A 25136-nucleotide genomic window follows, 5' to 3' on the forward strand; every position below is an offset into this window, starting at 1 on the left:
AAAGTCCTAAATGTTAGGAATTTTTTTTCCCTTCTGTGTAACGTCATATTTCCATTTGGCATAAAATAACTGAACATCAACTGTACCTAAACTTCCTGATTCACTGAGTGGCTATTAAGAAGGTGCTTTGCAAATTCTAACCTGCTGCAGAAATGGGAATGATGTCAGGGCCTGATCTCTCTCCTGGGCTGCTGACACCCATTGCTTATTGCCCTTTGAATGTTTCTAGCCGGATGTCATCATAACATTTCAAAGAAAATGAGTACAAGCCTAAACTGATGACCTTCACCCCCAAACCAGCTGTAGACCTCGTATGACTTAGGCAGAAAGGTGCAGAACTACAACAACCCAAGTAAACATGGATACACACACACACACACACACACACACACACACACAAGCACACACAACTTGTTCTACCGCAAAATAATAAAGGAGTCAAAGGCATCTGCAGAGATCACACTCAGCTCCCTCAGCTTGGTTTCTATCCTTATCTCAAAAAGCCTTTGTCTTCCCTAGACACCTGTCAAGTACAGAAGGGCAAACTGCAGTGGCAACCTAGGAGGAACCTACTATCTCATACGAAAAGAGGCCCTCCTTCCTTCCTCCTCATAACAAGAGGAAGCACTGACTGTCAGTTCCTTTATTTACATTCTTCCTTCATGGATCAGCTTAAGAGGGAAAGCATCCCCTATGTTTTTTGTAGAAGTGCTCCTGAAAGAAAAAGGGACTGTATGGTCTAGGATCTGGGCTAGCTAGATCCCAGGGACAAAGAAAAAGCATAGCAAAGAATAGTCCTTGCTTTAATAGAACATACAAGTTACTGGGGAGGGACACATAGAGGTGGATAAGGGGAATGCCACAGATAAACAACATAATGTGAAGGGGAAAGTGCCCTAAAAATAGCAGTATTTCAAAGGTTTGTCCTAAGAGATGTCACCAGAGATGAACCTTGACAGATACAAAGAATTATAAGACCAGAAACTGAGGAGAGGAAAACTTTTCAAGCACCAAGGACAACTTTTACAAAGACATGAAGACAGGAAACAGAATATTGCTTTCAGGGAATGGAAAGCAAGTCAGTTCTATAAAAATGTGCATAGCCTTTGATCCAGCAATACCACTTCTAGGGCTGTATCCCAAAGAGATCACAAAATTGGGAAAATGACACACATGTACAAAAATGTTTATAGCAGCTTTCATTGTGGTAGCCAAGAACTGAAAATTGAGGAGAGACTCATAAATTGAGGAACAGCTGAATAAGATGTAGTATATGAATGTAATGGAATACTATTGTAGTATAAGAAATGATGGAACAGAACCAGGAGAACACTGTACATAGTTACAGCCACATTGTACGATGACTAATTTTGGTAGATTTGCTTCTTCTCAGCTGTGCAAGGTTCTAAGACAACTCCAAAAGACTCATGATGGAAAATGCTATCCAAGTCCAGAGAAAGAATTACAGAGTCTGAATGCAGATTAAAGCATTGTATTTGCTCTCTCTCTTTTTTGTTTTGTTTCTTCTTTTTCATACTCCATTCCATCGGTTCTAATTCTTCTGTGCAATATGATTAATGTGAAAACATGTTTAATGTGAATGTGTGTACATATATATACATATATATTTATATATATGGAGAGAGAGAGAGAGAGAGAAAGAGAGAGAGAGAGAGAGAGAGAGAGAGAGAGCCTGTATCAGATTGCATGCCATCTTGGGGAGGGCGGCAGAGGTGATAGAAGGGAGGGGGGGAAATTTGGAACTCAAAAGTTTGTGGAATTGAATGTTGTAAACTAAAAATAAATAAATATCTTTTTTTAAAAAAAAGTAAGACAGTTCACATAGAAGAGAGTGAGAGGAAGTAAGTGAAATGTCTGAATGTGAAGGGCTTTAACTGCTAACCTAAGGCATTTGTTTTGTATCCTAGGAAAAACGGGGAGCCGCTAAAGTTTCTTAAGAAAGAAGGTCAGATGTGCACTTTGAAAGGTATGAGAACTGATTGGAGTAGGAGAGCCTGGAGGGAAGGAGATCAAATAGAAGGTTTTTGTAATATTTCACGTGACAGGTTATGAAATCTCAAATGCAGATGGTGGTTCTCTGACTGGTAATAGATATGAAAGATGTTAGGGGAGTAGAATAGGCAAGGCACTATAAGTTCTTGGAGGACTTAGTGAGGTGATGCAGAGCATGAAGTGATGAGGAAAGGCCACAGACTTGAATGCTTGTGTCTCAAAAGACATAAGAAAACTTTGAGTTGCGACAGGTTGGAGGAGAAGGTAATGAGCTCCATTTCAGATAAGTTGAGTTTGAAATGCATCGTGAATATCCAGGTGGAAATGTACTTCAGGTAAATTGTACTCTGGAGCCTGAGTTCAGGCTGAGTTTAGGAAAGAGATCAAAGCTAGTTATATAAATTTGAGAGTACTCTGTAAAGAGAGTTTAATTGAGCCTGTTAGATCTAGTGAAGTCACCCAAAGAGAGGTAGAAGAAATAGAAGAGGGTCTGGGATAAATTCAGGCTTATCTGAGACTGATTACTTATTAGAGATGTTTCCGCATCTGCAACAGGAGGATAATGGTTGTACTAACCAACAAAAAAGTTATTGTAGGGAAAATGTGCTGCAGATCTTGAAGCCCTGTAAAAATCTGAGGTATTAGCATCCATACTATCATTACCTCAGATAAGAATTTGGAAATCTGCAAGATTTCTGCAAAACCAAGAGAAAAAGGTTTTTTGTGTCCATAGTGAGACTGTGACTGGTGGAAATCCCCCATGAGCCTTGCTTTTTTTATAGCATGAATCAATATGATGACATTACCCCCTAGCGATAGCACTGAGGAAACACCTGGCAATCTGTTGGTTCCAGTCTTTAATCCAGATGTGACCTTTGAGATCATCTAGTCCAATACATTCATTTTACAGATAAAGAAACTGGTGATCAAAGAAGAAAAGTGGCTTGTATAAGATCTCAAAATCAGTGAATGGTAGGACAAGGACTTGAGCCCAGATAGATCAGTTGTCTCTTCATTTATCTGGTCACTCCAGCATGCCACTTTTATGGGAAGATATTTTTCTTAGTAAGCATGGAGTATAGAGCCTAGAGACGGCCATTTATGTTATTTGCAGTGAAACACAAGCATCCATAATAGCAACACTGGTTATTGTTATGTTGCTTCAGCAGTGTCTGACTCTTTGTGACCCCATCTGGGCTTTCCTTGGCAGAGATACTAGAATGTTTTGCATTTCCTTCTCCAACTCATTTCACAGGTAAGAAAACTGAGGCAAACAGAATTAAACGACTAGGTTCACACAGCTAGTAAGTGTAGGAGGCTGGATTTGAAATCAGGAAGATGAGTCTTCCTCATTACAAGCCAGTGCACTATCAAAGTGCCACTTAGTTTTTCAGTGCAAAATCTGCCTAGGCACAAATAACATCATGGTCAAGGTCCCTTCTCCTGGCTCTTTCCATCTGAAGAACATAATGATAATAATGATAGTATCTAATAATTTCTAACATTTATGTGCAAGTATGTGGGGTGTTCAAGGAGGACTAGCACCTCTGGCTTGCTGAGCCCTTTTTAGAGCTGCTCATTCACTTCTGATTTCTACCTTTTACACAACTCAGCTGTGGCTTTAAGAAGCTATAGCATACATCGACCACACCTGGTCTCAGCAGATGGTCTAAACCAGGTTGAGGGTAACTGGCAGGCCATAAGCCCCTGGCCACTCAGGAGGATGTCTATGCTAAACATATTAAGACTTCCCCTGGCAGAATGGGCAGATGAGAATGATGTATTCCCACAAACGTTAAGGTAAGCAAAGCAGGTGCTGAGAGTGCTGAGAACTTGGGCAGACATCAAAGAACTCAAAATCATCAAATACATCCCAGGACATCTCCAGTTTTTTAGACTTTTGTCTTTCCACTGCACTTAGGACTCTGGAAGTGATTACTTTGCACAACTCTGCCTCACAAATCCATTCCACATACAAGTTAAGAAGACATCAACCATCATCCAGTATTTTACCTTCTAACTATTTTTTACTTTCTTATAGTTTTACCTACCTTGAAGTTCTGTGGTGATAGGTGAGTGCACAATTCTGTATACATGTGACTGAGGGAATTGGGTTATTTTTGCTGGACTAAGGAGCAGTGGGATTTTACAGTCCTTTGAGTGTCTCCAGGAAGGCATCTTTTAACTCCATTAAAAGTAAAGTGCAAGCAAAACTTGGAGAGATGCAGGATTCTTGTTTCAGTAAGAAAGTATATGAAATTCAATTTCACACTAACAATAACAATCCAGAAGTGCTTTTACAAGGCCATGAAGACAATTTATGGGTCAAAGACTTCTGGTGCATCTCAACTCCTCAGTGCTGATGGAGCCACACTGATCTGCTTTAAGAGCATGATTCTGGGGAGGTGTGCTAAACACTTCCCTAGTGCTCTCAATATAGCATCATTAACTAATTCTGAAGCCACAAACTATGAGCCTCAGGCTGTCATCAATCTGCTGTAGCAGATTTTCCACCTGAAGAAGAGGTAGCGAATGCCATCAGGTTTCTCTCAAGTAGTGAAGTGCCTGGTGCTCATTTTATCCCATCAGAGATGTATAAGACAGGAGTTCCATTGCTCATAGAGAAGCTAATTGAAATCCTCTGGATTATATGGCAAGATTTACCCCATTGATTTCCTATCAATGATGCCTCCATTCTCCTACTCTATAAAAGAAAAATAAACAGATTGTCCTGTGACAATTCACAGGGTTTTCTCTATCTTTTAGTCACAGTTGGCAAGAGTCTTGCCAGAGTCATCCTTAGTTATCTGATCCTTCATATGGAAGATAGTCTTCTGTCCTAGAGGCAATGTGACTTCAGAAAGGGCAAAGGAATGGTTGGCATGGTGTTTACTGCCTGACAACTCCAGGAGAAATGTCATGAGCTGCACAGAGGTCTGCACACAGCATTCATTGACCTGACCAAAGCCTTTGCTACTCTCATTTGTGAGCGACTGTGGAAGATCACAGCAAAATTTATTGCCCAGAGTTCATCAGTATTGTATGCCACCATGGCTTGTCTGCATGGGATCAGGATGAAGGACGATGTTCTCATGTGTGATGCAGACATGTGTGCTTCCTCCCATGTTTTTCAGCATAATATGTTTAGCACTGTTGTTGGATGCCTTCATCAAAGACGAAACCATCATCAAGTTCAGGTACCACACTGATCGTAAATTATATAACTTACAAAGGCTACAAACCGGGACTAAAGTAGAGGGAGAATTGGTGCAAAACGTTTTGATTGCATATGATGGTATATTCAATGCAACCTCTGAGGCTGAGACACAACAAAGTATGGATCAATTCTCTACTTGTTTGTGCCAAATTTTTGTCTGATAATTACCAATAAACAAGAAAACAAAGGTTCTTCACTAGCCAACACCACACCATCCATATATAGAATAACTGGTTATGGTAAATGGTGAAATTTTGAACCCTGTGGTTAAGTTCCCTTACCTTAGCAGTATGCTTTCTGCACTGTCTGAGAGCTTGGCAATTCAGCTCCAGTGAGGGTCTCAGTGTCTGGTACCTTATCTTGCCAGGTCATCTTCAGAATATTTCTAAGACAATTCAAACTTACATCTTTCAGCTTCCTAGTAACGATAGACTGTCCAGATTTCACAAGCATACAAAGATTTTAGCACAATGGGCTCTGTCTACCTTCAGTTTAATAGCCAGTGTAATACTTCTTATCTCCAACACTTTCTTTCAAAGCCCCCCAAAGCATCAGATAGCTCTGCCAAAATGCTTATATCAACCTCATCATCTATATGGACATCTTGGACAGTATGTTGCCATGATAAGTGAACACATCCACAGAAATTAACATTTCTCCATTTGCTGTAACTAACGATTCTGTGTATGGATGATGCAGTGCTGGCTGGTGGAGAACGTCTGTTTTCTTGGTGCTAATCATTAGACCAACATGTAGCACAAGCAAACAGAGAATCAATCCCTACCTTGTTTCATCTCGGCCTCAGAGGTTGCACTGAGTATATAATCATCTGCAAACAAAGTCATGCACCAACACTCCCTTCCCTTTAGTCTTGGCTTGTAGCCTTTTCACATTAAATAATTTGTCAGTCTAGTAGCTGACATTGGTGATGTTTTTGGTGTGGTAGCTGACCATTTGTCTTCATTGAAAATTTCTGATAACACTGCAGAAAACACCATGGTATCTAGGATGGAAGGAAGCACACAGCTCTGCTTCACTCAGTTGGTGAGTGGGAAAGTATGAGAAAGTGGCCCACAATCCAGAAAGCATACAACCATGACCTGGAGCACAATACTGATGAACTTCTCTGGGGAACCAAATTTATAGTGCCTAGAACATAATAAGCATGTAATAAAATGCTTTAGTCTAAAGCTAAATATGGAGGTAAGTGAAGCCAATGAACATTTATTAAGCACTTTACTGCATTCAAGACACTATTCTATACATGGGAATGGAAAGAATCTAGAACAAAGGAAAGCCAAAGAGGCCAAGATAGACTGGGAGAATAGGGATGTCTTATTGCATCCCTTATGCTATTACAAACTCTGAGACCTCAGCCATTGCAGATTCTGATACTCTTGACTGAGCTCTTGACTGTTACACACTTTGTACCATGGGGTAGCATCCCTCTGAGTCATGAATTGTATCACATCAACAGAGTTAAAGGCATGGAGATTTTGTAGGTGTATTTAGCAGCTTTTCTTTTGCTGTCTTAAGAAGTCCTTTCTCTTTTAAGTGTTAAATCCATGTGTAAGTTCCTAATTGGTGCAGGATGTGACCAGCTCAGGGGACATTCTATGGACTGATCCAGGGTAATCTCAGTCTCAACCCTCAGTGAATTGAAGCCTGCTTTGCTCAGCCCAGGAGCTCTTTCCCAACTGAAGAGTTCTTCCTCAGCCTAAGATCCTCCTCTCCTGTCCTGGACCTCCTCCTTATCCCAGGACCCTCCTCCCCTACCCAGAGGCTCTTCCCCAACCCAGGATGCTTTCCTATAGTTTGAAACTTCCCTCACCTTCAGGACTTTCCATACCTGGCTTGTAGGACACATATATTTCTGTCCTAAGGTATTGAACCCAGTGCATAATACTGTGCAAGCTTTGCCAAACCTGTCAACCTGGATATCACTAAAATTAATTCTGAGATTAAGGGTCTGTCCAAATCCAGTCACAGATTAAGTACCTTGAGGTAGAAATCCTTGACCAGTCAGGCCATGCCCTCCCAGCTTCAAATCTTATACACTGAGTGACAGTGAGGCCTGAGATCCTTCAATTAGAACATAATTTCCTGTCCCCCATTTAGCCCCCAGTTCCTATTCAAGTGTGGCAAATGAATATATTTTAACTAAGAACTGGGAAAGGTGGGCCAAACATTTCATCCCTGGCTTCCTTCCTTAGCTCCACCTAAATCCTTTGAGTTAGTCCTGTTTATAGAATGAAATAATGTAATCACATAATGTGAAAACTGACTCTTTCTCCACATTTGTCCCTACTACCCCAGCTTTGTTCCCTTGTCCAAACTTATGCTGTCAGAAGACCACAGCCTCACCATTTTCTGATCTGAGTTCCCTCTATATCTTCCCAATGTTGTATCCTAGGCATATAGGCCAGAGAATTTTGAGTTTAAGACTTCTAAAACTGTAGGCATTGTTATTGTGTGACTCTTTGAAATCCTTCAAAGATCTGTCCTAGATCATCCTTTGAGTCTAAGGCTCAGAGACAGTGAAGAAATCCCTCATGGGCACACAAAGCACAGTAGTGGAAAAGGGGTGGAGAGACCAGATTACTTCTATACTGAGCTTCTGCACTGATTAGATATGTGATATAGGAGTAGGCGAAGACTCATGGGACCTGTATTTTCTGAGATTAGAGGGATGAATGAATGTGTGTGGGGTGGGGGAAACTTACCAGGCTTCATAGTCGCATCTATCCTCTCTTCACAGACTAGCTAACCTGTGGCTCCTCACATAGTGGTATTGGCCAGAATCCTTGACAGAAAGTAATCTAAGCTCTTTATTTATGAAGAAGTGTCCTTGGAAATTGTGAGGTCAGGCAAGAAATTGAAAAATGAGGAGTAGCTTAAGAATATAGTGTATATGCCTGTAGTTACCCAGAAAAGACAGGACAACTGTCTTCCCTGGAGACTACTTTAGGGAGTCTCCTTAAAACATATGATGGGGGGTAAGGGCAGAGGCACGATGGTGGAGTAGAAGTAGAGACCTGCTATGGCTCTCCCCCCAAACCCCTCAGAAAAAAAAGAAAAAAATACTGTAAACAAATTCTAGAGCAGCAAAAGCCACAAAATAACAAGCTGAAGCAAATTTCCAGCCAAAGACAATAAGGAAGGTCAATAGGAAAGGCATATTGCATGAAACTGGGAGCAGAGCACATTTTGGAGTGGGCCATGCCAGCATGGACTGAGCAGGAGTAGGCCTTAGGGGACTGAATCACTGGCAGCTGCTGTGGATTCCAGACAACACACAAATACTAAAGGCAACTTCAAAGGTCAATAGGAAGGGTCTCTCTCCTGGCTGAGACAGGAGCATGGTCCAGGTCTAGCCCGAAGTCCCAGACTCAGCCCAGGGTGACTGCAGTCACTGCTGAAGCAGAGATTGTTTCTAGGGCCTTCCATTTAACAAAGCACAAAGTCAAGTAATTTGGCTGGGAAAATGAGCAATCAGGGGAAAAAATAAGCTATAGATTCTTACTTTCTCAGTGAAGAGGTATTTTCTTACACCATTGGTGACAAAGAAGATCAAAACATACTGAAAGAAGACAACAAAGGCAAAGTTCCTGAATCCAAAGTCTCTAAGAAAAATATGAAATAGTCTCAGGCAATGCAAGAGCTCAAAAAGTGTTTTGAAAGCCAAGGAAGAGAAAGAGAGGAAAAAAATGGGAAAAGAAATGAGAGTGATACAAGAAAACCATGAAAAAACAAGTCAACTGCTTGCTAAAGGAAACCTGCCCAAAAACTGAGGAAAATAATACCTTTAAAACTAGACTAATCCAAATGGCAAAGAGGTCCAAAAAATCAATGAGGAGAAGTATGCCTTAAAAATCAGAATGATCCAAATGGAAAAAGAGGCTCAAAAACTCACTGAAGTAATTAATTCTTGTGGGCAGAGCCAAGATGGTGGAGTAGACAGACTCATATACTCTAGTGCTTCCCCCACAGCCCACAAAATACCTGTAAAAAATGACTCTCAACAAATTCTAGAGCAGCAGAAGCCACAGAACAAGAGTGTGAAAGAGGTTTCCAGCCAAAGGTAACACGGAAGGCCAACAGGAAAGGTCTGTCTCATGGGACACTGAGCAGAGCAGAGTCTAGTCCTGGCAGCACAGAACTGGGAGCAACAGGATCTGAACAGACCTCTGGAGCAGAATTACCAGCAGGGAGGGTTCCAGATCCCTCAACCCAAAAGCGACAAAGAAACCTCCAAAGGTCAGTATGGCAGGGCTTTTCCAGCTGGGAGAGAGGGGAACTGGGTTCCCTCAGCATTGGCCCCAGGCAATGGCAGCAGCAGGAGGTAAGCAGCTACATGGAAGCAGCCTGGGTCCATTGTCCAGGCAGCTCAGTTTAAAGTTTCTGGTAGAATTGAACAGCTGATCAATACCTCAGCCCTCAGTGGTGGCCCCAACCCCACCCAAAGTCCCTGGGGGAATAGAGTAGCTGATCTGAATCTCAGCCTTGAGCACGTTACTTCGGGGAGGAGGAGCGCTAGTACTTTCTTCTTGACAAAGGATTCGGAAGTCCAGTAACTGGCTGGGAAAATGCCCAAAAAAGGGGAAAAAATAAGACTATAGAAGGTTACTTTCTTGGTGAGCAGGTGCCTCCTGTCATCCTTTCAGATGAGGAAGAGCAAGGCATACTGTCAGAGGAAGTCAGGGTCTCTGCCTCCAGTACCTCCAAAATGAATATGAAATGGGCTTAGGCTGTAGGAGAGCTTGAAAAGCATTTCAGCAACCTGTTAAAGGAGAACCAAAAAAAAAATGCTGAGGAAAATAACACCTTTAAAAAGAGGTTAACTCAATTGGAAAAAGAGATCCAAAAAGCCAATGAGGAGAAGAATGCTTTAAAAAGTAGAATTACCTAATGGAAAAGGAGATTCAAAAGCTCACTGAAGAAAATAGTTCTTTCAAAATTAGAATGGAACAGATGGAGGCTAATGACTTTATGAGAAACCAAGAAATCACAAAACAGAACCAAAAGAATGAAAAAATGGAAGATAATGTGAAATATCTCATTGGAAAAACAACTGACCTGGAGAATAGATCCAGGAGAGACAATTTAAAAATTATGGGACTATCTGAAAACCATGATCAAAAAAGGAGCTTAGACATCATTTTTCATGAAATTATCAAGGAAAACTGCCCTGACGTTCTAGAACCAGAGAGCAAAATAAATATTGAAAGAATCCACTGATCACTACCTGAAAGAGATCCAAAAAGAGAAACTCCTAGGAACATTATGTCCAAATTCCAGAGTTCCCTGGTCAAAGATAAAATATTGCAAGCAGCTAGAAAGAAACAATTCAAGTATTGTGGAAATATAATCAGGATAACCCAAGATCTGGCAGCTTCTACGTTAAGGGATCGAAGGGAGTGGAATGTTATATTCCAGGAGTCAAAGGAACTAGGACTAAAACCAAGAATCATATACCCAGCAAAAGTGAATATTATATTTCAGGGGGAAAAATGGTATTTTAATGAAATAGAGAGCTTTCAAGCATTCTTAATGAAAAGACCAGAGCTGAAAAGAAAATTTGACTTTCAAACACAAGAATCAAGAGAAGTATGAAAAGGTAAAGAGCAAAGAGAAATCATAAGGGACTTACTAAAGTTGAACTGTTTACATTCCTACGTGGAAAGACAATATTTGTAACTCTTCAAAACTTTTTTCAGTATCTGAGTAGTTGGTGGGATTACACACACACAGACAAACACACACACACAGACACAGAGATAGAGAGACAGAGAGCACAGGGTGAATTGAATAGGATGGGATCATATCTTAAATTAAAAAAATGAAATTAAGGGGTGAGAGAGAAATATATTGGGAGGAGAAAGGGAGAAATGTAATGGGGCAAATTATCTCTTCGAAAAGAGGAAGTAAATGACTTTTCAGTGGAAGGAAAAGTGGGGAGGTGAGAGAAAAAACATGAAGCTTACTCTCATCACATTCAACTAAAAGAAGGAATAAAATGCACACTCATTTTGATATGAAAACCTAACTTGTAATATAGGAGAGGGGGAGAAGGGGATAACTGGGGTGGGTGGGGATGATGAAAAGAAGGGAAATGGGAGGAGGGAACAATTAGAAGTCAACACTCTTGGGGAAGGACAAGATGAAAAGAAAGAGCAGAAGAAATGAGGGACAGGATAGGATGGAGGGAAATATAGTTAGTCTTATACAACACGACTATTATGGAAGTCATTTGCAAAACTACACAGACATGGCCTATATTGAATTGCTTGCCTTCCCAAAGGGAATGGGTGGGGAGGGAGGGAGGAAGGGAATGTGAAACTCAAAGTTTTAGGAACAACTGTTGAGTATTGTTCTTGCAACTAGAAAATAAGAAATACAGGTAATGGTGTATAGAAAGTTATCTTTCCCTACAGGACAAAAGAGAAGATGGGGATAAGGGAAGGGAGGGATGTTAGAAAGGAGGGCAGATTGGTGATAGGGATAATTAGAATGCTCAGCATTTTAGGTTGGGGGGAGGGGAGAAACGGGGAGAAAATTTGGAACTCAAAATTTTGTGGGAATGAATGTCAAAAACTTAAATAAATTAATTTTAAAGAAAAGAAACTGGACAGGTAGGCAATGAGGATTCATTGGGGTCGAGAAAAATCTGTGGTTCCCTTCAGATGTTGCCAATCTTTCTGCTGCCTATTGGCAGGCTGGGGCAAAACAGGAAGGTCTCAGGTTCTGTACCACTGGGCTGGCGGAAGTGATCTCTCCTAGTCTGTCCTGCCAGTGGAACAGGGGAAAGGAAGATTCCCAAAATGAATTAGGTGCTGCCGTTCTCTGTGATCTATAAAAACAACCTGACAAACGTGTTCTCACTCTCTCTGGACTTCATTTTTGTCTTCAGAAGACAGACTAGTGCACAGTTGAGCAAATTTGAGTTCTAAGACAAGAGGGTAATTGTGCCCATATACAATCTGTTCTTTCAGGTACTGAAAATGGCTACATTGTGGGTCAGACACATGTTGGATTTCTGACCCATGGGGGAGGAGAGATTTTTTTTTGTTCCCTAAACTACAGAATTCTAGATTTGGGACTTTTAGTCTAAATAAGATTTCCTAGGAAGCTACAATTCAAGATTTCCAAAGTTCAAGAGTTCAGGGAAGTGCCGTTTTAGAAAGAAAAGAGGATTTCCTGATAGTGAGTGCTTCTTGGAGAAAGACAAGCACTCTCCACCTAGTTCTCTAGCATTATACTACTTCAGTACAAAGTCAGGTGGGAAGGGGATTTGCTCCCACATCTCCCAGAACATGGTTTCCTTCCAGAATGACTCTAAACCACATGACAGTATAAGCTTTAAGGAGAAACTATAGGATTCCATGAGAATGAGGCATTCACTGGGACCACAAAGGGTTCCCTCAATAAAAGACCAAATTCAGCTCCTTTTGGGGGTGCAGTGAGGAGGGACCTAAAACACTTGACCACTTATGGGGTTTTTTAATATCTCTTCATGGGCTTTTGTAAGTCTTTTGCATTTTCTGAAGTTTCTTGGAGGCAAATAAAGTCTATTCCACACCTAAAAAAAAAATAATTGCATGCATTCAAACAGTATCCATAATCATTGGTAAATAATCAACAGAGGGAAGGCACTAGAATTGAGAGGGATAAAGAAAGGCTTCCTGCAGAAGGCGGGATTTTGAACTGACACTTGAAGGAAGCCAGGAAAGCCAGGAGGTGGAGATGAGGAGAGTGGGACCCTAAGCATGCAGGCAAGAAGAGAAAATGCCTGGCCTCAGGAGATGAAATGTTTTATTTGAGAAACATCAAGGAGGTCAGTGTCATTGGATTATAGAATATATGTGTGTGACTTCCCAAAAGAATTAATCTGGGAGGGAAAGGCTCTCAGAGTTTTTGACCACAACAGAAACAATGCTATTTCCAATCACTCTCAGCCCCCAAAGGCCAAACAATGAGCAAGTGAGGTTTGGACTGGGACCTATCCATGGCCAATCAGTGACAACCAAAGTGATTGGGGTTTAAAGGTATAGTCAAGTAGCTCAATTTGAATCCCAATAGACTTTGTAAAAAACCTTGTTTACCAAAGCTATATTTGAAGAAATCAGGAATGAAAACTACCTGAGACAAAAGAGTTAATGTCCCTGTTAAAAAAAAAAAAGATTAGATCAGATAGATGGATAGATAAGAAGAAAAAAGTCTAGGCCCCAATTATCAAGATACCTTCTGAAATATAAGCAATCAGCAGCACATGTAAGGATTTGACTCCCCAAGTGGACAGAGGGCGAAGACAAGAAGGAGTGGGGAGGGAGAAGAAGAAAAAGAGGAAGAGGACAGAGGAAATAGCAGCATTACCAAACTGGAACTGTTTAATTGGGTCCTCGAGGGGGCAGGTTAGAGCTACTCACAGATTGTTTGTTCTTCATTCTCAAAGAAGACCAGTGACATCACGAGTGTGATGTCTTGACTTGTAAGTAAATTGGATTTAAGTTTGCAGGGCTGTGGAAAGTCATCAATCTCACTCTCTCCTCCACAGGCAATGGAGTCCAGGGGCAAAAGATAAGTAAGGATGACTGGGATGGCCCCCACCTTTTTGAGGAGTTTAGCCACAAAAGAAGGGAAGAGATAAACAAAATGGATGAGTCAAGTGAGGGGTTTTGTGGATGGGTGTTTTAGGCAGTAAGGAAAGAGCCACTAGACAGAGAGAGCTTGAAGATGAATGAGAAAGTAGGGATAATAGAAAACAGCAATCTGCTGGACTAGAACAGGATCAGTTGTGCACAGAGAGGTTTGTCTTTGCAAGAAATAGCATGGAGATGGTAGGTAGTGCACCATCTGAGTGGTGTGAAATAAGGAAGAGGAGTAAAAAGAGAGCTATCCATGAATGACCTCAATTTTTGTTAGCAACATATGAATCAAGGCTCTCAGCTGGAAGAGTGAGGGAGGGGAGCCATGGGAGGTTTGAAGAGGGATAAAAGGTTTGGAAGAGCCAATGTAGAGAGTGGGATAGTGAGTGGATATGGCAGTTCTAAAAGGATTGCCTTATTTATAGCCAAGTTAAGATTACATAACACAAATTTTTAGTGGCTCTGCTCAGCACCATTTCATCATTTTCTCCAGCTTCATTCGGTAGCACTGTATAGCAGACAAGGAAGCAAAGAGTGGGAGTGATCCAAAGCTGAGGTACAGAAGGGCAAGATTTACAATAGGATGAGGTGATAAAGGGCTCAGGAGAAGAGGTCAGTATAGACTTAAATCAGTTCACCAAGAAATCAGGATGGGGAAAGGAGGAGAGTGTAACTAGTAAAGAGGTGATTGCCTGAGAGAACTAAGGGACTGAGAGGTTGGGGATCATGATGTGGTTGAAGAACAGGGTTTAGAGATTCAAGGCAGAAGAAACAGACTGTGATCAGATAAAGGAATTTCAAAGCTCATGAACACAGAAACAGTACACCTGGGGATGTGGCAAGAATAAAGGTACAATCATATTTGTGGGTGGCTTAAATGGAGTAGAGGAGTACCTGGTCAAGGGGAAAGAATAAGTTGAGGATCTAGGAGTCTATGATATCTGAGGAACTGTCTATCTAATAATGTGTGTGAGTATGTGTGTAGGGAGGGGGGGCCGTGTTTCCATCCCTTAGTGTGAAGGCAGGAGTTGAGGAGAGACTGTGAGTCAAGCATTGAACTGATGAAGTGAATAAAGGGAGTGATGTGGAGGTCTGTAGACAACAAGTACCTGAAGAGATTCAGTTGTAAATACAGATTGAATGCACCTTAAAGGAAGAGAGATTACTGAGGGACAGTAGTAGAGAGAAAATCTGTAGAAAGCAATGGGGAGTACGAGTATTGCAACTCTCCCATCTTGACCAGTGAGTTAGAGAAATAAGTGACAGTGCAGCCAGTGTTGGAAAGAGTGCCCAGGAAGATTCTGTTATCAAGAGAGAGCCAGGTCTCAGTGAGAGCAAAAAGATGGAAGGAGTGGAAAAGGAAAGGTTTGAAGATGATAACAAGTTTGTTGTCTCTGGAACAGACACATCTGAGATCACAGTTGAAGGAATGGGTAACTGTAGAATGGGTCACTGGTTAGGACTGAGGAGAATGGAAATAAGGGATCAGGCAGTGAGGGGTAGAGAAGAGGTCTGAATGGTGATCAGGGGGTTTAGAGTCATTAGAATGGGAAACAGTTATGAGTAGAGGGGTGTGAGGAATGAGTTTACATAGGTTTTCATTTTACATTTGAAGAAAGGAAAGAAGCATTTATTAAGTACCCACCATGGGCAAGACATTCTGCAAAGCACTTTGCAGATATCTCATTTGGTCCTTACAACACCTTTAGGAAGTAAATGTCTATTTTACATTTGAGGAAACTGAGCCAGAAAAAGGTTAAGTTATTTGCCCAGGTTCACCTGTCTAATAAGTCTCTAAAATTAAACTGGAACTAAGAAAAGCCTGTATCTTCTTGGAGGACTTCAGGTCCAGGGCTGTATCCACTGAACCATTCAGGTGCCTCTGTTCACACAGAGTATAGAGTCCCTTGAGGCTGAGTACTTTAAAAGAGGTTAGGAAAAGGGTGCTTGGAGCTGAAGGCATCATGTTATTTCCCTTCCTCAAGGCAGGAGACCAGGCTGGAGATTTGGTGGAATGACCTCCAGGGGGCACACAGCTAGGATCTCTTGATCAAAATATACAAAGCTGGACATGATAACTCTAAAGACCCTACCTGCTCTTAGAATCTCATCAGCTGGTCATTTCAGCCTGCTTCTCACATTCAAAGGATGCAGTTACTCAGCATACCATGGTCAGATTGTTTACTACACATAGCAAAAGTGAACAAAAAAGCGTTAAATGTTTTCACATGGAGCCCTCTATCTTCCAATCTCTTCCACACTCACAGGTAGTGAATAGGATTAAAGGCTGGGATTGCATGTCTAAGACCTTAGGAAAGCACAGTGGCGGAGAGCTTCCTCTTCTATCATTTCAGCAGTTAATGTCATTGTCAATAGTTGCCAGGTCCAGCTACTCTAGTTTTGATCTCCATGTGCTTCAGATTCAGAGTAGCATGGATCATGGTCCCAGCTCTTTCTTCCCTGGCCCTATCACCAGAAGAAAGAGTCTTGGGCTAAAGCTCCACTCCTACATTTACAATTCTAAAGTGTCAATCTCATGACAAGGGTATTTTGATACCCCTGCCCCATGGGGCAGCTTCAGGGTGTACAAAACTGAAGGGCAAAATAGAAATTGATTTATTTTATCTAGAGAAATCAGGCTTAACAAAACTACCTTTAAACATTAAAAGAGCAGCTTAAATAGAACAGGAAACTTTTGATTTAAGTCTTTGCCCAAAATGATGAAAGAGAAGAGGAAAGGGACAGTGGGAGGAGAAAAATATCTTCATTCATCTGGATTCATGGCTGGGGATGAGAAGGACATCCATAATAAGACTTGTCTTCTACTTTGATGCTGCCATCCCATGTCCCTGGGGTAGATGATGGCCATGCTCACCATCATTTCCACCCCATCTTGCCATAATCAGTGTCTGCCTCTCTATCTCCTTCCTGAAACTGCTGACAGTTATCGTTAAGCTGTCTCTGGGGTTGCATCATTCTCATCTGTTAGTTCTCAATATTTCCCTTGGCAGGAAAATGAACAAAATTCCAGAATTGTTAGAAAAGTTTTAAAGTACTTCCCCACAATATCTCCAAAACTGTCCTCCTACTTGAGAGGGATTCGACGTATCATTACTTTTTTGTTTGTTTCACAGGGCCTAATTAAGAATGGGATAGGAGAATCACCGAAAGCTGTAAGAGGATGGTGTGAGTTCATGTTCTTTTTCTTTCCCATGAACTTTCAAGTCTTTCAATTTCTTTTTACCTAACAATTTTCCCAGTAACTAGTCTTGGTTTCCTTCCTTTGCCTCTTCTTTCTTTCTTCATGATTTCACTGACCCTTATGAAGCCACCTTTTTTGCTGCTTCCAAGACCTCAGACAATTGGAGAAGATGTTTTGTGGAGTCCTTAGGATCTAGAATGCTTACAAGGCTTTGCCATTTATACAATTATATTTTGCCATTATGCCAACTGAGAACAGTTATTATTGCTCTCTCATATTAATAGCTAATTAATGTTCGGGAGATCCAAGATGTTTTCCCTTCTTATGTCCTCACTCTCTACTAGGTCAAATAAGCACCTGAAAAATAGGGCTGATAATGAGATTGGATTTCACATTCTCCTCAACCTTGTTCAGACTCTACTCAACTAGGTAAGCCAATTGTGTTCCACTCAGGCTTGGGGGAGGGGAGCAGATCCTGTCTCGATGTCGCTGCCTGAGGGTGGTCTGGGAATAAGAATAATAAACTCATGTCTCCCAGACCTTCATTACAATAGGTCCACCTTTCACTATAATACACATTTTTCTCATTAATTGCTAGTCAGTCAGAATTAATTGCCATCTGTCAAGAACATCCATTCTTCCAAGAGCATACAAGCATCAATAGACTATGAACCATCGTTAGTTTATTAAAGATGTTCAAATGGCCATCCTTTTATTAATTGTTCTCTAGTTATAATTAATAAAATAATTACTTAGAAATTACATCTCTTAATTTTTTTTACATTGCGTGAGAATGAGGGTAACACATTTATTCTAATTTCTGGTGAGACAAGACTTTGAATTCTGCTTCCCGGTAGCATGAGGTCACTAGTGATTAGGCCCATGTATGCTCGCAGAGGAGAAAAAAAGGTATTGTTCCACTCTGAGAGAACGTAAAAAGTATGTTGCACCACAGTTGCAGGGGTAACTAAATCCAAGGGCTTAGACCAGTGTGGGAAAGGAGTTTGTAGCTTTGGTCTGAAGTTAAGAAAATTAGTCCAAAGTAGGCCTGGAAGAACACACCAAGAAGGATGTGTTCTAGGTAAGATGCTGATTTGTCCTTTTCTTCACCCAAGACCTCTTCTTTATGTAGAGGGAAGATTCTATCCCCAGTTCTTCCTCACTGTTGTGGTGAGTTCCAATGCCAATATTTCATGTTTCAAGAGAAGGGGAAAAATAAAGGAAGTGGGACAACTGGGAGGGAGAGACCAAAAAAAGGAGAAATGAATGAACAAAAAAGAAAGTAGAAAGGGAGGGATGTTGAAGAACCATCATTTTGCCCAAAGAGATACTTTGGGTTTTCAAAGACATTGATAGTACCCATAATTCTAATCAGGATGGACCATGGAATATATATGGAATTAAGGAAGCATTGTGGGAGACTGAGAACAAATTTGGCAACAAAATGGGTTACCTTGATGTTATTCTGATGTGGGAAACTACTGCATTTATTTGACACATACATGATTTTAATGCCTAATGAATTAATCGGAAAAATATCACTGGTTATAGTATTATTACTTTGAACCCCTCCTCATGAGGTGCCATGGAACAAACACATTTAAGTGAGACCCTGAGCACAACATGGTCCAGAAGGAGATGGTGATGCAGTGGATGTTCACAGTTAGAGTCAGAAAGAGTACATCAGTTAGAGTTCACTTTATTCCTCAGACACTTACTACCCGTCAGACCCTGGCCCAGTGCCTTAACTTTCAGTCTCAGTTTGCTCATATGTAAAATGGGGTTAATAGAAGCACATGTCACATAGGATTATTGCAGAGGATTAAGTGAGAAAATTTCAATTCAACAAACATTTATCAGGTGTCCCCTACATGTCAAATACTACGCTTGGAAAGCATTCAATGGAAACTATAATGGAAAGAAGGAAGGAAGGAGGGAGGGAGGGGCAGAGGGTGGAAAAGAAGAAAGGGAAGAAAAGGAGAGACAAGGTAGGGGAAGGAAGGGAAGAAAAGAAGGAAGAGAGGAAGGAAGGGAAAGAGGGAGAGAGGGGTGACAGAGCAAGAGGAAATATTGGAGGGAGAGAGCAAGGAAGGGAGGAAGGAAGGAAGGAAGAGAGGAGGAAAGGAGAGAGGGAGGGAAGGAGCAAGGGAGGGAGGAAAGAAATGAAGAAGGAAGGGACAAAGGAATGGATAGCGGAAAGGAAAATGGGAGGAAGGAAGGAAGGAAAAACTCTTTCCTTTTTAGCTTCAATATAGCATATTTGCACATAGCTGTTGGCAAATTTTCTACCTCATTAGGCTGTGAGATCCTTGAGAACAGAGAATGTCTATTGCTTTTTTTTTTTTTTAAATACACAATCCAGAATTTATTACAAACCAGGGGCTCGCCCGCTGTGCCCCACTGGGCACCCGGGCAATAAATAACCAGAGAGGGCACAGCTTCAGGGATGGGGGAGGGGTGGCGCTAAAAACAAACTAACTGCTAGCTGGGCTAACTCCAACCCCACCTCACCTCCCTATCGCTCTTGGGATGGGGGCCAAGCAGCTTGCCTTGCTCCCCAGTATAGTAGAATGGGCAGTGGGGCCAAGGCAGCCAAAGGAAAGGAGACAGCTCATAGAATAATTTATTTCAAGCCCTTAAAGACCGCAGTGCCTGTTTCCCCCCCTCCCCATCCCCCAGAGGGGTGAGGGGAACTGGGGGAAAAAACACCAATGAGAGGCACCTGAGGGGGGAGGAGGTGTACATGGCAGGGGGGCACAATGTGAGCCCAGTGGGCAGGGGAGAAGGGCAACCTGGCCTAGTGTGGTGAAGGGGGGAAGGTCAAGAGAGGGGGGACCTGCCCCCACCCCGCGTCCCTGTTCCAGGCTACAGGGACCCCTGGCCAGCTTAGTGCTCAGCTCAGGATCTTCTTGGGCAGCTCAGCTGAAGCACGGATGAAGACGGCGTCATCACGCACGTAGCTGAGCTTGCGGGTGTCCTGGTGGGAGATGAACTTGGGGTAGCCAAAGCCCAGCGCTCTCTCATCTACGGAGCCCCTCCAGGTGCCCGGCTTCTGGAAGTTCTTCCAGTGGGGGTCCGGATGGAAGGTCTCCGTGACGTGCTGGGGTTTGGTGACTGTCAGGTCACTCTGTTCCAGCAGGGAGAAGGTGACCCGTGGAGCCAAGGGCCACTCCAGCAGGTTGTCAAAGGCTCCGGGCAGTACCCGGATGTACAGAGACAGATGGTTCACCTCCCCACTGCCGTTGCCATTGAGGAAGGCGACACCTGGAGCTTGTAGCCGTACTTGTGGGTGTAGAAGACTGGGCTGAAGCGTTCATGGTTGGAGCGAGCCTTGGCTTCCTGAAGGCGGAGCCCATAGCCGCCAATCTTCCAGATTAAGACTACATCACAGCCCAAGGACAGCTCCTCTACATTGCTCCTCTACGTTACTCCGCAGCTCCTGCAGCTCCTGCCGATGCCGGCTCACCAGGGCACACATCAAGGCCAGGTGGGGCTTCACGCTCTTCTCCGTGTGGCGGCCCATCGCCAGCTTGGGGCACCGGTGTTTGCAGCCTGCATCTTTGAATGGGCACAGAACCGGGGCTGAACTGCAGTTTTCTTTCAGGTGGCTAGCCAAGTCCTCTCGAGGAATGCTCCCCATTCCACACTGGTTGGGGCACGGTACAGGGTAGCGGGGGCAGTGGTGCTGGTGGTTCTGGATCGTATTAAAGACAAACTCCTTGGTGCAATAGGCACAAGGCTAGGTCCGCTTGGAACACCCCGCTATCATGTGTTGCCCCAGCAACCGCCGCATCATTCGGGCGCCACACTTGTTCTCACAGTACACGCTCTCTTGCGGGCAGACCCCCTCGTGGCTCTCATAGGCTTCCCCCGTAAAGTCGATGCCACGAAAGTCACACTTGAGCCTCCTCTTGGGGCATTCGTGCTGAAGATGGGTAGGCAAGTCCCTACGGCTCAGCTTGGCACTGCACGGGTTGGGTCAAGAGACCACGTTGTATCCGCAGGAGCTCAGATGGACCTATAGGTGGCGTAAGGCTCCTGCCCAGCCGCAGCCCTCCTTACTGTGGATACAGCGGACAGCTAGACTGAACACCTGAACTTCCAGTTCTGGATCTGGGTAGATCTTAGCACAGTCCAAAGGTAGCTGATCCTCAGGACACTTAAAAACTCCTTCACTGAGAAACTCCTGCAGGCAGGTGTCGCAAAAGCTGTGGCCGCAGGTTGAGACCTGCACGGGCTCCCGCATGGCGTTCCCGCACAGCGGGCACAGCAGTCGCAGCTTGGGCTTCTCCAGGAACTTGTAGTAGAAGCCGGGCATGGTGGGCGGCCGGGCAGCCGGGGTGAGTGCCGGCCCCGGCGCCCGCAGCCAGCCGGCTTCCCAGCGAGGTGCAGCGTGGCCGGCCCACTAATGCTCTATTGCTTTTTTTTATCCCTTGAACTTATGCCTAGCACATAGTAGATACTGAATAAATGCATATTGACTAACTGATTGACTGACTCCCCAAAATGTACAAAGCATCTCATGTTCACACGTATCACACTAATACTCTCTTTGGAGCCTCCTCTGTAAAGTTTAACTTTGTTCTAAATAAATATGCTCTCGTCCAAAGGTGATAGTTTCTGGGGTTTGAGGGGAGCAATCTATGGGTGAGGAATGAGTTCAAGGAATAAAAGAGGAAACTGCAGGGACCAGAGAGAGCCAGGGATGGGGCTAGTGGCTGGAAAACCTGGAGTATATGGCTATGGCCCCTGTTCTCTCTCCTCTGTGCTCAGCCATACCTTCATCCTCCTCCCTTATCAGTCCCAAGGATGTCCCACTCCTTGGGAAGGATGTTCTTATAACTTACATTCTTCTACTTAATGAGGAGATTCCTAAAGACCAGTATGGAATGCCTTTTCCTGTGCCAGGATAGAGTATTCAGGTCAGATTCTCCTGAATTGGCATGATGTGTTTCAGGTGAGGATGAGACAATTCCAATGGATCTCGAGATCAGCTTGATGATAAGGACCATCAGCGGTTTGTGGATAATGTCAATTTTATCTTCTACGTATTACTTTCTCAGATGCAAAAGTAAGTATGACAAAAAGTTAGGGCAGGGAATTCCTCTTAAGCCCTATGGGTCAGTTTGAGCAGGGAATTTTCAGGGATAAGAGCATTTGGTGCTTCCACCTTTTCCCTAATCCACTTAACCCAACAGTAGCACCAGTAACCCTTACAATAAACACTCTTTGGGATTTTCTGGGGTACTTTGATCATAAGCTAGCACAAACAGAAAAGTTATAGGAGTCCAAGATGTATCTCAGTCTCAGTGTTCTTTCCCCTAACACTTTCTATCCCTGAGGTTGGTTGTCTCTGTCCTCTTCTTGAATGTTCCCTGTATGAGGAAACATGGGTGTAAAAAAGTGGTAATGAGCTGTCTTTGGGGACCACAGGATGACAAAACATTCACATCTTTCCACCTCTGTACCTTCTCTCTTCAGCAGGAGAGTTAGGCCAATGGTCATCGTCCATGAGACAGATTTAGTAGGAGTAAACACCTACTCCCAGGCTCTTGGGAACTCCTTCAGTTAGAGCTGACAGTCCAGAGGGTAGGGGAGAATCTGAGTGGCTATGCCCATAACCCTTGGTGTTCTTTTTCTCCTTTCAAAGACAGGTGTGACTCACCCCAGGTTCCCACAGAAGCACGTGAATTTCTTCTCTGCATGTGTAGTGACCCAGAGTTCTCTTGAGGAATTTGGCAATGGGGAGAGGGGAGGGGCCCTGAGGATGGAACAGGTTGTGTATAATTCGGTGTGTCAGGTAATCCAGAGGTGGACTGGGGATGAGAGAAAAGACAAGTGATTCCAGCCATCCTAGAGGAGGACTCAGGGAAGGGAAACTATAAAGTCTACCTTGGATGAGTTTCTAAGAGGTGACAAGCCTTGCTCTGTTCCACAGGGTTTGTTCTCAAGGAGGACTGGATAGCCTGGTTTCCCTGGAGCCTCATGTTGATCTTCCTCACACTCCTAGGAATAATAATTATGGAAATTCTACCTGGATATGTTACATTCTATGTTATGATAATGCTGTTTTCAGTGAATTTTGTCAATATTGGGATCATCATCCTTGTGTTGCCTGTACTAAAATTATTTTTAACCCGGATTCAGTTTATCCTCATAGCACAGTGACTCAAGTAACTAGGGCTTGTCCAGTAGACTAGCTGGCATAAAGAAAATGGCCAGATTGCACTGGGAAAGAAGTTAAGAATGATCCTAGCCTAAACCCAGAAGGTCACTGATACTCAATTTGGGGAGGGGGGGGGCAGAACAGGGAGAATGGTCACCAGGGGGAGGTTAACTAAGATGAAGCCAAGGAAGAAGTTGGGCCAGGAGGCTTAGGACTAGACCTGGAAGCATCTAAGGAAGAAGGTGTGGGCTGTGACAAAAAGCATGATCACAATCCCTTTTTCCTCCATCTCTAAATCTTTTTTTTCTCTCCCTCTAGCCTCTTTCTTTCTTTTCTTCCTCTTCATTCTCTCCTTCCTTTTTTCTGTCTAAAAATAGAACTAGCACCCAACTACCAGGACAGTGACCCTCATTCCAACATTCTCCCTTAGTAGGGAAGACATGTTGGTTCCAACCTTCGGTTCTTTCTTTCTTCTAGTTCCAGCTGGTGCACAGCCCCACCATCCCTCCAACTCCCAATGCTTCATGATGATCATGCTCCTTCCCTGGGAAGTTTTCTAAAGAGAAAGAGAGGATTTGACTTTTCTCCCTTTGCCTCAAGCAAACTGCTAGCCTTAGGATTCATGCTTCTGTCTCCAATCTATATCAACAATGCATAGGAGTAGCTATACCCTAGACTTGACCTCCAAGCCACATACACCTCCTGTCTCCATCTCTTCCATGCCCAGTGAATTTGTTAGGGCATTCTTTGCTTTGATCACTCTCTTCTCCCTTCATCATTCCCAGTATGTATTCCCCCAGTGTCCTTGTTAGAGCCAGATTTATGGATAGATCTTGGATCATATCCTGAGGAACCTCAGGTCTCATGTTTTTTCCCAGGACAGTTCTGGCTTTCCCATAATGATGATGCACTGAGATCATTACTGACATGGAACACCAAATGCCTCCTGGAGCCTATCCTGATTCATCCCTTGCAATCTGATGTTCTATGAGAATCTTCTGAGTCACAGACTTTATTCTTTATCATCTTTACTCATTCCCCGCAGTGAAGAGAGAGAAGGGAGCCAGGCTTCTCATTTTACACCTTAGACTACAAGGTTAACCAAATTTCTTTCAGGTATTACACAGCTGAGTGATATGACTACTTTTTATAACTGAATAAAAGTGTTGGCATGTAAACTTGTTTTCTGTAGGCTCACTGATGATATCTTCAGGATATCTCCAGCAGCAGACAGAATGATGAGAATTATACATATTTCATCTTGTTCCAACATGGTTCAGATGTCTTCCACTAAATTTTTATGTTTTCAAAGTTTTCATTCAGTGTAGTTAAGATACTATGATTATTTGATAGAATAACATTAAAAATTTATATATACATTTTAAAATATTAAAAACATTGTTCTTAAATAGTTGTTATTACTGTTGTTGTTGGGTTTTTTTTTTATCACAAAATGTCAGAGCTGGAAGAGACCTCAATGAGATTAGATTTATTCAGTCTGACCCCATGGGATTGAACTAGAAACAATGGAGTAGATTTTACAAAGACGCAAAGTTAAGCTTGATGTCAGAGAAGACTTCCTAACAATTAAAGTTGGCAAAAGTGGAAAGAGCTACCTCCGAGCAAGGTGAGTTCACCATGGCAAGAGGTGATTAAGCAAAAGCATACTGGGTACACTGTAGTAGGAATTGTTTTCTAGGCGTGTGTTCCACTAGATGGTCTCTGAAAGTTCTTTTCACTAGAACATTGTAATTCTATGATTTAATACAACCCATACTTGAAAAAGAAATACCAGCTACACTGTGCCTGACAAGCAGCCATTCAGATTCTGCTTGAAGACTTCAGTGAAAGGGAACCAACCACTCCCTGAAGCAACGACAACTCTAATTGGCA

The 25136-nt window shown here is 42.8% G+C and overlaps 1 pseudogene; it reads right to left on the reverse strand.

Moving 5' to 3' along the window:
• Window positions 1-18284: 18284 nt before the first annotated feature.
• Window positions 18285-21719, reverse strand: LOC140500226 (TNF receptor-associated factor 4 pseudogene; annotated as a pseudogene).
• Window positions 21720-25136: the final 3417 nt, after the last annotated feature.

This window comes from Notamacropus eugenii, chromosome 4 (assembly GCF_028372415.1).
Source record: "Notamacropus eugenii isolate mMacEug1 chromosome 4, mMacEug1.pri_v2, whole genome shotgun sequence".
Taxonomy (NCBI): Eukaryota; Metazoa; Chordata; class Mammalia; order Diprotodontia; family Macropodidae; genus Notamacropus; species Notamacropus eugenii.